This window comes from Buteo buteo, chromosome 11, assembly GCF_964188355.1.
Source record: "Buteo buteo chromosome 11, bButBut1.hap1.1, whole genome shotgun sequence".
Taxonomy (NCBI): Eukaryota; Metazoa; Chordata; class Aves; order Accipitriformes; family Accipitridae; genus Buteo; species Buteo buteo.
In genome coordinates, this window is record NC_134181.1 from 37384433 (window position 1) to 37398192 (window position 13760).

Below are 13760 nucleotides of genomic sequence, written 5' to 3' on the forward strand. Positions count from 1 at the left end.
ATTCAAGAAAAAACTCTCTTCCCAGGCAAACCAGGCTTCCTCTATGCAAAGGAATTCCACAGACATAAGGACATCAGTGCCCTGGCACAGTTAGAGATGACGAAGGTTGTATTTTCCTTTTCCAGTAATACTTAGATTTAACTATATAAACTGTTCCTCTGGGAGCAGATCCTATTTCACTGTTTACGCAAGAGCCTTAGAGTTGGATTTTAAAGGTGAAAGCACCCACTCCCAAACTGCAGGGAGCCCAGTCAATACAGATGTTCTTGCTACAGCAAACAGCTGCTCCGTCGCACTTCTCTCTAATTCTTTGCCCTGCCACCCTTGCTGTCACTGGCACATCCAGAAAGATCAGGGCACGGGAAGAGTTCAACCAGGCAAGAATGGCCTCAATTATCAACACTGCAAAAGGTAAGAAGAGATCTGCAATAGCAAAGCCTGCATGAGTTTTTCACGCTATGAAGAGTCTAGGTGAAGCAGAGACAGGCACATGGGATACAGAAGCATCCAGCCTCAGGGCAAAGCACTGCCCAGCTCTTCAGCCCCGGATTTGTCACCCAGAAAGGGGATTGCAATCAGCTACGTGCTCCCAAAAAGTGCATCCCCATGTGCAGGGTGCTGAACCGGAGCACAAAGGCAATCCCAGCCCCAAAGGGCTTGCAATCAGAAGCATACAAGAAAACTAACAGGCGCACGGATCAGTCAAAAAGCAGCACAGCTAGTGTGATAAACAGTGACTATCCACTAGCTAGCTGCTGCCAAGTACGCACAGGGGGGTTTAAGGAAGAGTTTGGAGGAGGATAAAGAGGACAATTTTCAGAAGAAACAAGGCAGGATAAGATGTTAAGAACACTAATCCACAACAGAGCATCTCTGCCAAAGTCCCTAAAAAAGAAGCAGCATTGTAAAAGTTTCAGTTCCAATAAAGAAACAAAAATCTTAGATGGCTCTGTCACTCACAAGCACAGCCATAATCCTTTCAAGGCCATTTTCACAGAGCGATGGCTCTTACTGATTTTTTTGAGACAAAGATGAAAGGCCCATTCAGAGCAGCCCAGAACCTACCTCCTGCAGTATTTTCCCAGTTATTTTCCTTCACCAACCCCTTTCCTGGACCTAATCCATGGACCACAGCACATGAAAGGCAACTCTAAGCTTGGCACCAGGTGCGTAAATTCCTCTGCAGCAGCCTGCTCATGGGAGATGGTGAGAGCTCTTGCTACACAGCAACTGAAATCAGTTAGAGTGACGACGGGGGAAGAACAGTGGCAAGGCTACTCACTAGAGCCAAATTTATTAAAAACATAGGAGGTGCCTAGCTCCTCTCAGTTTCAAAGGACTTGGGCACTTTAATCCGTATTTAAAGAAAGCTGGCCCTTGGTTCCTATTATCGCAAACTGCCTAAAAAATTTGCCTTTAAATTAACTACATTGTACAAAGGCCTTTGTGGAAGAGCTGATGTTTCATCCTATCGTCTTTGATCTCCACACCACCAACCCAGACCAGAGGAACGCGTCAGCTCCTTGGTTAATCCAGAATATGCCAACAATCTCAGAGGCACTGCAAGTGGGATCGCTTAATTTTGGGCAGGGACAGCCTGCAGTTCTGGGCTGGCACAACGTGAAACTGCAGGGCTGTGGCCCGGGAGAGGGCTTCACAGGTACCATCACCATGCAAACACCCAATAACCCTGCCATCGCGCCACGAGGCCCCATTGAGCTTAGCACTAGGAACAAGAACTTCAGAGCTGCCGTTAGGATCTTCCAAAGAAGGTACACAGGTTTATAACCCAACTCACCATTTTGGCAAATTTCACCAGCGATAATTCAACGTAAAATAACGCAGTCAGACCAGGCAACTCAGTTTGACCAGGACAGACCTGGAATACTGGTATTGTCCTGACAAAGTCTCAGGGATGGTATTTTCTACCAAATTTGAGAAAGGTGTTTTTCTGCTCTCCTCGTCAAAAATCACAGCCTTAAGAACAAACCTTAGCATCCAACTGGATTGCAGGAGACAAGAGAACAAAGCCCTAAATCTTGTAGAGGGTCATTAAAGGGCACACATTCTGAATCATATTGTCCCACTCCTCCTAAAATCCTTTCCACCTTAAGGTAACAATTTCTCTCCCCTCAAAAATTGAGTGAGAAAGCAATCACAAAAGGTTACTGCCCCAAGTTGAATAACTAATGTCACTGCATCAGGGACACAGCCCAATCACACAGAGCAAACTGGGTTCTTGATAACATCTGTTCTTTGCAGATAACATTGCTGTGACACTAGTCTTGCTGCTATTTCAGTCTTAATTTCTACTTTAAAGTTTATGCAGAGTCATCAATACAATCTCTACCTGCCCTCTAGCAAAACTGTTAACTGAGACTCATTAATACAATCCTGATCTGAAGGAACAGATAATTGTAGACTCCTCGCTCTTGTGGATTTTTTTAGTGGTGTTGCTGATTTCATAAATTTCTTTCTGGGCTCCACCTGAAAATAACAAGAATAGTAAAGTGCACAAGATATAAGATGAGAGACAGTAACACAGCAGGCACTGGAAAAGCAGAGTTCATGAAGATGTCACTTTTGTAACGATTATAACCAATTTCTGGAAGTCAGAGCAATGAAACTGGACTAAAGAAGATATTAGACAAGACAAAGTCATTTGACTGTAAACGCTGTGGTGGTTGGACACACAAGGCGCAGCAATACCAAATGTTAGAAAGAACTTGGAAGCAACAGAGTGGAAAAATTGCATTTGCCAGGTAAGAAGGAAGAGTGGGGCAAGAAGAGGAATGCTCAGCTCCGACAGTAGGTTAACGGACAGCCAGCACCCCCATGCAATGTCAGCTCAAGTGACAGCCACAGGAGACCAGGAGTAACTTGTCACTCACAGCCCTTTAACGAGAACAGGGTACAAAATCAGATTAGACACCCACGAATAGCTCTTGGGACCTGCAGCACAGCATGAAGCCAAACCTTTATATCTTTTAAGAATCCAAGGCTAACCATCTTCAAGCAAATCCCAGAACCAATGTCACATGCAGAACAGGGAGGAATTTTCTTCGGCTCCCAGCCTGGGCTCTGACTTGCCAGGACAAACAGCGATCTCTTGGGATTTATTTTCTGGGAGTTATTCTCTAGTCATGTTTTGCTGTGGGATCTCACCCACTGCCCCTCACAGGCCTGTCAGAAACATATCATCTCCTCACAGACACGCTAAATGTCACACCATACTGGCCAGACTCGGCAGCCCTCCTCCGAGTCCCCAGCCCAGACAAAACCAGCTTAACCCAGAGACATGGTTCTGCCCAACGTGGCTGTCCCCACGGCTCGCAGTAGCCTTGCATGCCCTCGGACTACACAAAGTCAAGTTCTTTCCATTCTTATCTCCAGCCTCAATGGGATAAGAAGGGAAAGGAAAATCTGTAATGGGAGGATTTCTAACCTCCAGCGCCAAGGGACAGGGCAAGGATGGAGGAGGTCTGGTTTTATGTGCACAGAGGGAACATGCTTCCTCACCTGCACACCTCTGGAACAGACTATTCCCACTGTACGTGATCACATCAACAGCATCAGGCCAAATTCATGGCCCAGTTTTAAGAAATTTTTATGGGAATCTTTGCTGATGTAATTTTGCCATAAGTGGGGAAATCAGTTTTTCTTTCCAGGCTCATTTATAAACCATTGCCTTACAAATACCAAGCAAGACCTGCTTTCCTCTGCTGGAGGAAACACATGCTGGCCTATTACTGCAGGATGCCAGCCAAAAGGTGGGTGGATGCCCTAATTCTTTTTTTTTTTTTTTTTTTTTAAATAAGAAAGAAAAATAGTTATTTGTCATGAAGAAAAAGCCATACGCTAAGGGACAAGCTCTAGGTGCCTAATACACACGGATTCATTGGAGCCACAAATTAGCTCAGCCCTTGGGCGTACACAGGGTGTCTGAGGAAGCAAGAGGAGGGGTCTCATCCAGACGTTTCCTGGACATCCACTGTTGATTAATGCCATGATAAAAGCCCACGTCTGGGCTGTGAGCTCTGCCTCACAGGGGCACACTTCAGTGCCAAACATGCCCGAGTGCAAGATGCAACACAGGAACAGCACACTTGAAGAAGCATCCACACACTTTGCAAAGAAACATAAGATGGCTCATTAAGCTTTCAGACTAACAAGCCCCACGATATCCTTCGTTAGCAACCCCATGCACACACTGCGCTGCTGCTACATGAAGGGCAGCTCCAATAACACCATCCCTTGTTTACCAAGAGAACAATTCTGCTATTGACTGACACCTGCCCATGACAGTGCGACCACGAGAGGAGCAGGGAGATGTTCAGATTACATTGGCTATTCAAACTAGGCAGCAAAACGCCTGGCACTGGCTGGAACCTCCGAGCAGCTGCTGAGGACCAGCCCTACCACCTCAAACAGAAAGGCTTTCACTGACATTAATGAGAGCTGCTGAAAATAATGCCATCACACAGCTATGAGATGGCATGCAGCCTTTCTGTTTGAAGACCGGCAAGCCGAACAGAGCAGGCACTGAGGAAGAGGAACGCTGGGCTCCATCCAGTCGCTTCTGGTTTATTTAAATTGCTGTTAAGTCAAATGCCGTGAACCTGGTGTGAGCTGAGTGTGGTGGGGCAGGGCCAATGAGGCTTATCCAAGTGACAAGAGGACATACTCCTGCTGCACAGGGACGGTTAGGAGGATCCCTAAGGAGATCAATGTGACAGTACTGGAGCAGAAAACATGCTGCTAACTTGTTCGCTTCTGTGGGCCTGGTCTGAGCTTCTGAAGTGCCAGCCCAAGGGCTACTGGCAGACTAGAGCAGAACCAGGGCGTTCGGCTGCTCAGTAGACCTGGATTCCTTCCCAAGCACATGCCTGGATTAATTGCCCGGTAAAAGCACCAAGTCCTGTTAAATAACTGTCCTCTCTGATATCCACTTCCCTCATAAATACACGCTCTGCCAAGGGCTCCTTTCAAGGGGAGAAGAGCTCTTTAAAGTAAGCAGATGAACAGCAAAGGTACTAATCTCAGGAGCGAGACACGAGCAGTTTCCCTTCTGCGTGCTCCAGCTAAGGGCTCCCGAGCACTGCTCTGGCTGTGTCACAGAAACCATCTACAGAGAGTCAAGACTGTAAGCGCAACTGCCGGGAGACGAGAGATCATCTCAGCCAGCATCTCTCTTGCTGTCCTGATGACACACTCTTGCTCATCTCGGCACTGTGCAATCACAGCAGCAAGGCTTTGCTGCAGGCCAGCTGCATCACTTGAAGTTTAACCCCCACTGCCTTGATTCAGCCCACTGCCTACAAAACAGGGCAAATACCAGCTCCCGAAGGCTGTGATGCTTCTTCCATTACTGTCTGATCCAGCTGGCACCAGCTCCTCTGAGCAGCAGGAGCCTCTGAGAATCTATAGGATCCTAAAAGCCATAAACCTCCCTGACATTTTTTATGGCAGGCCTTGGGCAGAGGGAAATTACTATTGGTCCAGATGGGCCTTTCCATACTGCTTATCGGCATTTCCAGGACTTTACATCACTTAATACCCCATGCAGAGACTCAGGAGAGCTTTAAACTAAAAAGAAAGAAGCACAGCCAAGGGGACCACGTATGTAGGGCAGGCAGATAGCAGATGTCTTTGTGACTCATATTTCACCTGAATATATAATTAATGTAGTATGTAATTTACTTGAAAATAAAAGTGGACGTAAGACTGCAGGATCTAAAGAGACTTCATGTGTGTACGTATCACAGCAAGAATGAGCTCAGTGCGGCAGGCAGGATTAGGATAGTTCCCACACTGAGGAAATAGCCAGGAGACATTACAAAAGGCTGAAAGCAAAGCGACTTGCCTGGGAAGTGATCTTAAAAATAATTGCAATACAAACTAAAGCAGTAAAAGGCCTGGCCTGCACTCTCATGTGTGTTCACACAGCTCCAAGCGCCAGGGGTCTGCAAGGAAAAACGAAACATAGTCACCGGAGCCCAGACCGCATCTGTACCGCCATGGGCTTTGCCTCACAGAAAGCAGAAGGAAGATGTTAAGCCCTTGGAGCCTCTTTTCCCACAAGCTAACCGAGTGGATCTCTTTTCCCCTCCCTTGCTTCTGCACTGAGAATGTCCAGAGGTCAGTGGGACGGGCTCGCTCCCCATGGCCAGTCTCCAGGAGCTAGCACTCATGATCCTGCGGTTTATTTGCTCAGCCTGCGCTCCCAGCTCCCGGTTCCTCCTGCCAGGAGTCATTCTGGGAGAACGGCACCAGCTGCCCCAGAGGTGGGGTCAGGCAGAGACAGGCCATCCCAGTTCCATACACACACCCTGGACACACTTGATAACGAGCTTCAAAACAAACAGGGCACTCCCAAAGTTCCCAGCAAGAGCAAAGAGCCGAGCTGAACAAAGCTGGCAAGCGAAGGACCTCGGCTCTGAGAAGTCGCACCGTACAGCCACCGCGGTGGCACGCAGGGACCGGTCAGCCACTGCGCTGCTCCTCTCTCCCCATCAGCTAACTTCAGGGTGAGCACTTCAGTCCTGGCACTGGCCGTTACTGCTGTCAGCTAGTGCCACTGTGCAGGCAACCAGCCCAAATTTAAGAGGTGAGTGAAAAACTGGAGGTCTTCTATTAAGGGCTTTCCGCCTCTGACTGACAACTAACTACATGGGGTCATCCCACAGAGTCCTGAGCTAGCAGGAACCACAGCCCGAGATCCTCCACCAGCACGCTGCACTTCTGGGTGTCAGCCCTGAGCCTCCTGTAGCCCTCGCTGCCACGGCACGGCACCAGGCTGGTGCAATCTGAAGGCTGCACAGCTGCATCCAGAGAGGTTTGTGTTGCCTCAAGCATCCCTGCACTGTGCTGCCCTGCACAGCATAGCTACACCCCTCTTCTAGAGCTGAACTTCAGCCTCAACTTATCCTTTTTTTTTTTTTCTTTTGACTTCAGGAGTGGACAGTTGTACTAAAGCCAGAAACTAAACAATTCTCCTCCCCTTCTTGGCATTACAGCCTTGCAGATGCTTGTGCTTGGTTTCACTTCCTCTTCAGCTCTTGGCCAACATTTAGCCAAGCTTTGCTCATCAGCAAGCTAGTCCCTGCAGCCCTCCAGTGTGCTCTTCTCCCAGCCACCTCCAGCATGTGGCTGCTGTGACACCGCTGGGGGTAACAGCCACACGGGAAGGGGCTAGGAGTGACAGACCGAGGGAAGGCACAGCAGTCTAGAGCTGAATGTTAGCAGGCCATAATAGATTTCAATTAATACACTGGAAATACACTCACACAAAAGAGAAGGAATTAAGAATATTAACCCATTCAGCCCTCAAAACAGAGAGGACACTTACATGAGTCTGGAGCAACAGAAGATCTTTCACTTTCTGCAGCCCAGCCCCTATAGGTAGCATTGCATGTGCAAACCCTTCCTCTCCCCACGCTGAGTGCTACCTTCCACTATTCATTTTAAACAGTGTTTCTGGAATACCAAGTGGTGGATGAACACATACTGATGAGGAGCACGTGTCCTGGGATCTAATCCCAGCTTTTCTGATGCACCACACACAAATCCGGCTCCTGCACACACTTGTGGGAACAAGATGACTTCAAACCTCTTCACAGCTCCAGGGACAATTCTCTGGGAGAAAAGGAATGTGTAACAGCAGACATTTTTTCTTGCGCTTTGAGGCTAACCACACTGTAGACATACACACGCGCACACACACACACAGACAAACTCCAGCCCATATGGGAATTATTCCAGTATGCTATGAAACAACTTGCATACTCTTCACAAAAATCTGAAGTCGCACAATGTATTAGAGATGACACATGTTTCTTTCATGAGCTTTAGAGAATTATTCTGTGTGGTTTCACTGTCTCAGGGAAATCTCCACCTTGGGCAAGAAGGGGACTAAGTCTTGTGTTGGTCAGGCAAGAAAGTGTTGGTCTGCAGGTAAGCACAGAAGGTGCCCTCCAGTTCATGCTCTGCTATCCAGGAAAAAAGTAACACAGAAGCCACTTGAACTGCAAGAGAAATAACAGGAGAAGAACCCTCCTGGCTTAGCCAAGATATAAGTATTAAAGATGGAGCAGAGCTCTCCAGGCTTGGTTTCAGCATATACGAGCAGTAGCTGCAGCACGGTTGTAGGAGCCACCGCTGTGGGCAGTGTGGTGTCCCAAAACTGCTAGGGAAACCCCTTGGACTGAACATTTAAAATGAATTTGGCAAAGCTCTGAAGATACAGAGCAGAGACCCAATCTGGCCTGGCACAGCAAGCAACCAGCTGGCTGTAGGTGGAATCTCCCCTGGATTTCCCAGATGTCCATTTTATTGGTATTTAATGAACAGCAACTTAGACTGAAACTGAGGGTGGGTAATATGGGCTTTACAAGACATTGAACTCCACCAGGTGTTTCTCTTTCTAGACTTACCTTTCCTCAACTTTTGCAGGGAACTGTCAGCCCCCATACATTTATTGCTAGCACAATCAAATGAAGAATGGCATCTGTGTGAAGCCAGTATCATTTCTGAGAGTGTTAAGCGGTTGTAAGACTCCTTGACTTTGGAGACTAAAAGCATCCAGGGACTGGGTTTCTCCTTCATTCAGATGGTAGCAACATTTTCACCTCTGCAATTGTGAGCTGCCTTTTGTAATGCCCCAGCAGGCTGCAACATAGCAGCTAAGCAAGCCTCACAAGCATATCTTGGGGTTAAATGAAGGTTGCTCTTACTTCATTAGCATCAGCAAATATCAGGCCACAACATCTGTCACACTTAGACATTTGGCTAACATGCCCAAAACAGCCCTACACAATTCACACAACAGCAGTAGAATTTTGGACTCACGAACAAGTAGCTGAGCAGTTCGTGGAAATTCAAGGGACAAAAATCCCTGTGCAGGAAACACTTACTTCTCCTTTTCATAAACTGCAGATTGCTACTTGCACTGAGAGGGCTGAACCTCTCCCCTACCCTGTACTAACAACCATTTTATCCATTTGGAGCATAAATAATTGAAGAGAGACATCAGCAGCAGCAGGAGGCAGATTCTGTGCCCAGCTCTCCAGCAGTTCTGTTTCACCATGCAGTCCATGTGCTGACCTCTTTTTACAGCCCTTTTCCAAGAAGCAAGAAGACAAAGTAGGGAAAAAAAAAAAAAAAGTCAAAGTGCCCAGGATGGACTTCCCTCCCCAGCCCAAAATAGCCCATGTGTGACACAGGGGCCTCCTCCAGTAGGACTGTTTAGACAGATGCACAGCAGAAGGACAGGCAGGGCTGAACCTCTTGACCTGCTGCAGTCCCACCCAGCTCCTCACACACTCTTCTGAGCACTGAGCCGTTGCCCAGTTTGGAGGGCAAGGGACCAACGTTGTCTTTTGAAATGGGCCAAAAAAAATTAACGAACCACACAAGGCTTTTTACAGAGAAGTAGAAGCTTCCACTCCTATGCTACGTCTGGCCAAGATACACTGGGACATCAGAAAAACAAGCAGAGATGTGCTGCTTTAAGAGTGTTTCCAGTATTTACCTCCAGATTCTGTGACTAATTTGCTACTCCCTTTCTGGCAGGCACATCTTGGTAGCCAGGATGCAAGACCAGGGTTGGAAAACACAGAGGTTGGAAGAGACATTAAAATGGGGAGTCAAAGAGAAACAGCCTCACCCAGGGCGATCTATGACACAGTGAGAGACTATCCAGCTGTGGTGAAATATCCCATTTGCCAGCTGCAAACATAATCTTGCTTTCTCCGAGCAGAAAAACCCTCACCACAACCACCCTGTCTCAATTGACACAGAGCATGACAGACAGCGCAGGAACACAGATCCATATTGCCACTCCCAATGACTCAAAGAATCAGAACTATAAAATAATTGGTTTAACTCTGAGAAAATTTTAAAAAGTCAGTGGTACTCTGTTTGCCTTCCAGGTTCCATGCTTTTCTGCAGAAGCAAGAACAACTTTCCTTTAGTCACGAGATTACAAGAACCGTTACTGTAAGGAAAACACTTAGGTGAAAGATAGCAATGCCACAAACATATAATGCAGGTACGAATCCTCCAAGCTGCTCCAGTACAGACTTTGAGGGGATTCTGTAAAGACCAAGATCTGCTTCTGGTTTTTTGTTGTACAATTGCTGTACAAAGGAACCTACCACTCACATGATACTTTTCATCACGTATTTCACAAAATTCAGCTAATCAGTTTTCACCACATAGGTATCTACACAGAAATTGAGGGTCACATTAAGGTCATCCTCAACCAGCTCAAGACACAGGAATCACCACTCCTCCCTCCTCTTCATCTGCTCTTTGCCATCAGCAACTGCCTGCACCGGCGTTGTCCCCAGTGCATCAAGGACAGTATCTACAAGTATCTTGGGTACCTCTGCACTACGCATAACTTTTTCAGGGGATACGCTTTCTTGTAAGCCCATATGGGCTTATCTCTCCATAAGCACAGCAGAGAAAAGGAGAAGGTGGTTCAGTACACATTAACAGGGAACAGGGGGATTCCCATCAGCCAGCGTCCTCTAGCAGGCAAGGCTGGGGCTGAAGGTTGACCTTAAAATGATGCTCTACGTTAGCACAGTTGCTATTTTAGATGGAAGACATCTCTACTGTTGTAATATCTACTGTTCCAAGAATGATGGAAATCTCTGCTTCTCTCTTTTTTTTCTAAGAAAAAAACAAAGGAGTTTGAATATAAATTTTTAAGATATCAAGCCCAGATTCTCAAAAACTGAAACACAAAGGCAATGAATTCAAGAGTTCTCGATGCCTTGCAATGACTTGCATTGAAACCATTCCTCCAGTCAAACTACCTTTTGCACAGTGTCTTCCCTATACGCAGTACCCCCCATACATACTTTTACTGACAAGCAGGCCACTTCAAAATACACTGAAGTTGAAAAAAGGACCAAGCTGAATGCAAAAGGCACAGCCCTTTAATTTCAAACCCACTGAAAGAACTGGATCCACCAGATAGTCTCTGCTCCCACACCCAAGCAACTTTGCAAGTTGGTGGGGCGGGGAGAGATCAACTTGGGAAGGAGAGGTTCCCATCCTCCTGATTTAAAAAGAAACAATGACTTCAAAGAACATAAGAGACATGGGCCTGAATGAGCAGGAACCAGCTTCAGAGACACGGCAAGGTACCACCCCAAACAAACACACGCCAACACCACGAGCTAAGAGGCATGTTCTGCAGGAGTGTGCCAGGAGACTCCAGTTTAACTAGGTATTTGGGAAGTTTCACCTGTACTCCTCCCACTGCAACACCTCGGGCTTTGGCAGAGCATCCATCTGCTGCACTTGCCCTGTTTGGTTCTCAAGTCAATAGTTTTTTGACAAATTGCTAGTTTTCCCTTACAGAGGGCCTACTCTTCTGCACATGGAACATTACTCAGTGCTTCATTTGCCTACCCAGTTTCACCACGAGAATTCCTCTTAGCACTCCAGCTGTGTATGAATTGCTAGGAGAGAAACCATCCCTCTTTGAGAGGTGCTGAACCGAGGTATAATGAGACTGAGGAGCTTGGTCTCACCAGGCAACCTGCTGTGGAGCCTCAGACCAGAAACTGGTTCCCCCCAGTCCAGGGTCTTAAACCACAACCCTCCCCCTTAGAAAGCTGGATGCTCTGCACATGGAAACCAGGATCAAACCTCCACTGACTTCAATGGCACGGGAGTTTGGTGCTAAATACACCAATTAAGAGGTCATTCCTTGGAAATCAGAGAGATGGAGAATTTACCATTATTTTTTCTTCATAAAGGGTAGCAATTAGGAGTCCAACCTGCAAATCTGAGTCCCCTGGACCCAGACAATGCATCCCCCCTGACTACATTATGAGGGAAGATGAAGACACATTCTTTGGCACTACGTTGTTCCATTTTTTGGACTCAGTAAGTCATCAGTATTATTAAGACTTTACTGAAGGATACCCTACTTACATGCAATCTATTGTACTGCTCTCTCAGAAGCCCACTTCATTTCCCAACTATTTATTAAAAATAACTTTTATAATAAATTTTGAAAAATTGGTTCAGGCAAGAATCACAGCTTTAGTAAACCTTTTAAATTGTTACCTGCTGCCAGATGCAAGTGGATTGGAACAAGGCGGCATGGGAAGAAAATTCCCGCTGTCAAAGGATGCTAAATAAAGATCATTTGTGATTTTGTATGTTCACTTTAATTTTAACAGATTGCTTTGTATTCACAGCTTGGTTTCCCTCCACCGTCCACAAGTAACATGGCTGGCACAAACTTATAATGAACTGCGCTCTGTCACGCAAGACCCACTCTATGCTCTTGGCATAAGATAGGCAGATACACCACCCACCACGTTTGAGGGAAGACCTCCTTTGCCCCAGCAGAACACTACACTGTCCTGCAGACAGAAACTCTTTGGGGTACAGGCTCCAGCCCACTCTTGCCTATGCAGTGTGACAAGGGCCTTCAGGAATTATGATAATATCTACAACAGACTACTCTGATCTCTACCTCGTTTCTTCCCCTGGGGAATGAGTAGAAAGGAGCCTTATACATAATCTGCTTCCCTTTTTATTTAAAAACAAATGAACTAAAGAACAGCATGGTTTGGGGGGGGGGGGGGGTGTCACAAAGCTCCTCTCCAATTCACAGCTTGCACTGAATTTTCTACAATCTCAGAACACGTTCTGGATTGTTTTCCTCTAGAAATAAAACAAGAAATGAACAGCAATACTCACAAATAACTACAAAATACTAGCAAAACTCTAAGTAGCTTGGGAAAAATCTATCTGATGACCCCATTATCCTATTACCCCTGGATTTACTTCGTTCCTCTCATCACTGCAATCAGCAGCTCACAAAAATGCACAGGTGTCTCTTCACAGTGCCCAAGTCTGCGTTATATAGGGAAACACCATCTTCTGCAGTGGCTGGGTGAATGCCCAAGCTGCTACAACACTAGTTTGTTTTTCTGTGGTCCACAAAGGCTGTACAGTAGCACTGTCTCAGCAGGTAAGGTGTTTGCTGCATATGGAATTAGAGCCTCAGAGAAAGGCTGGACCGAAAGGCAAGCGCAAGCCAGGCTAGGGATGGGTGGACTTCTTCCCGCTGCAGGGACCCATTGCACTGCCCTGCTGTGTTAACCATCACCTCCATCCCCACCTTTGTGAGGCAGAAAAGCTCTTCCGTATGCAGCAGATGCTGCCTACACCGTGATGATGGGTACCAAGGAACACATGGGAGCCTGCCAATACCACCCTTACCTAGACATTCAAGCTCAGCAGAGGAGGATTCCTCTTCCTGTCAAACACCCTAAATCCCTCCAAATACCAAACAGTGAACAAAACAAAACAAAAAAAACCTGTCGATGTCATCTGATTGCATCACCACCCTCTCCCTCCAGGACTCAAAGGCATGCCTCCAAACAGCTATTTGCCTTGCAAAGCAAAACAGATGTTCCCTAACGCCCAAATCCTGGCCGCCTGCGAGGTGGTGATCTGCTACACCGACAAGGAGCGGCGAGCGGCAGGACTGGGTCCCTGCCTGCGCATCTGTGCTGCGGGGGGAAGAGACAGCGACGGGGAGACGTGCTCCTAATACTGAAATGCCTTCGCCAGCCCCTGCGCTGCCTTTCTCCATCCGAACCTACTCGACACACCCAAAGGCACCGAAAAAAAAAAAGAGAAACCCAACCCCAAACCCAGGGAGCCGCGGGAGCCAAACCGCCTATTTCTCGGATGAAGCCATCTAAAAAAGGGCCAGCGTGCCA

General features: G+C 47.0%; 1 protein-coding gene across 1 annotated transcript in view; it reads right to left on the reverse strand.

Moving 5' to 3' along the window:
* The window catches only part of SEPTIN5 (septin 5), a 45660-nt gene that overhangs the window by 30935 nt on the left and 965 nt on the right, over positions 1 to 13760 (reverse strand). The gene's annotated exons all lie outside the window — the stretch shown is intronic.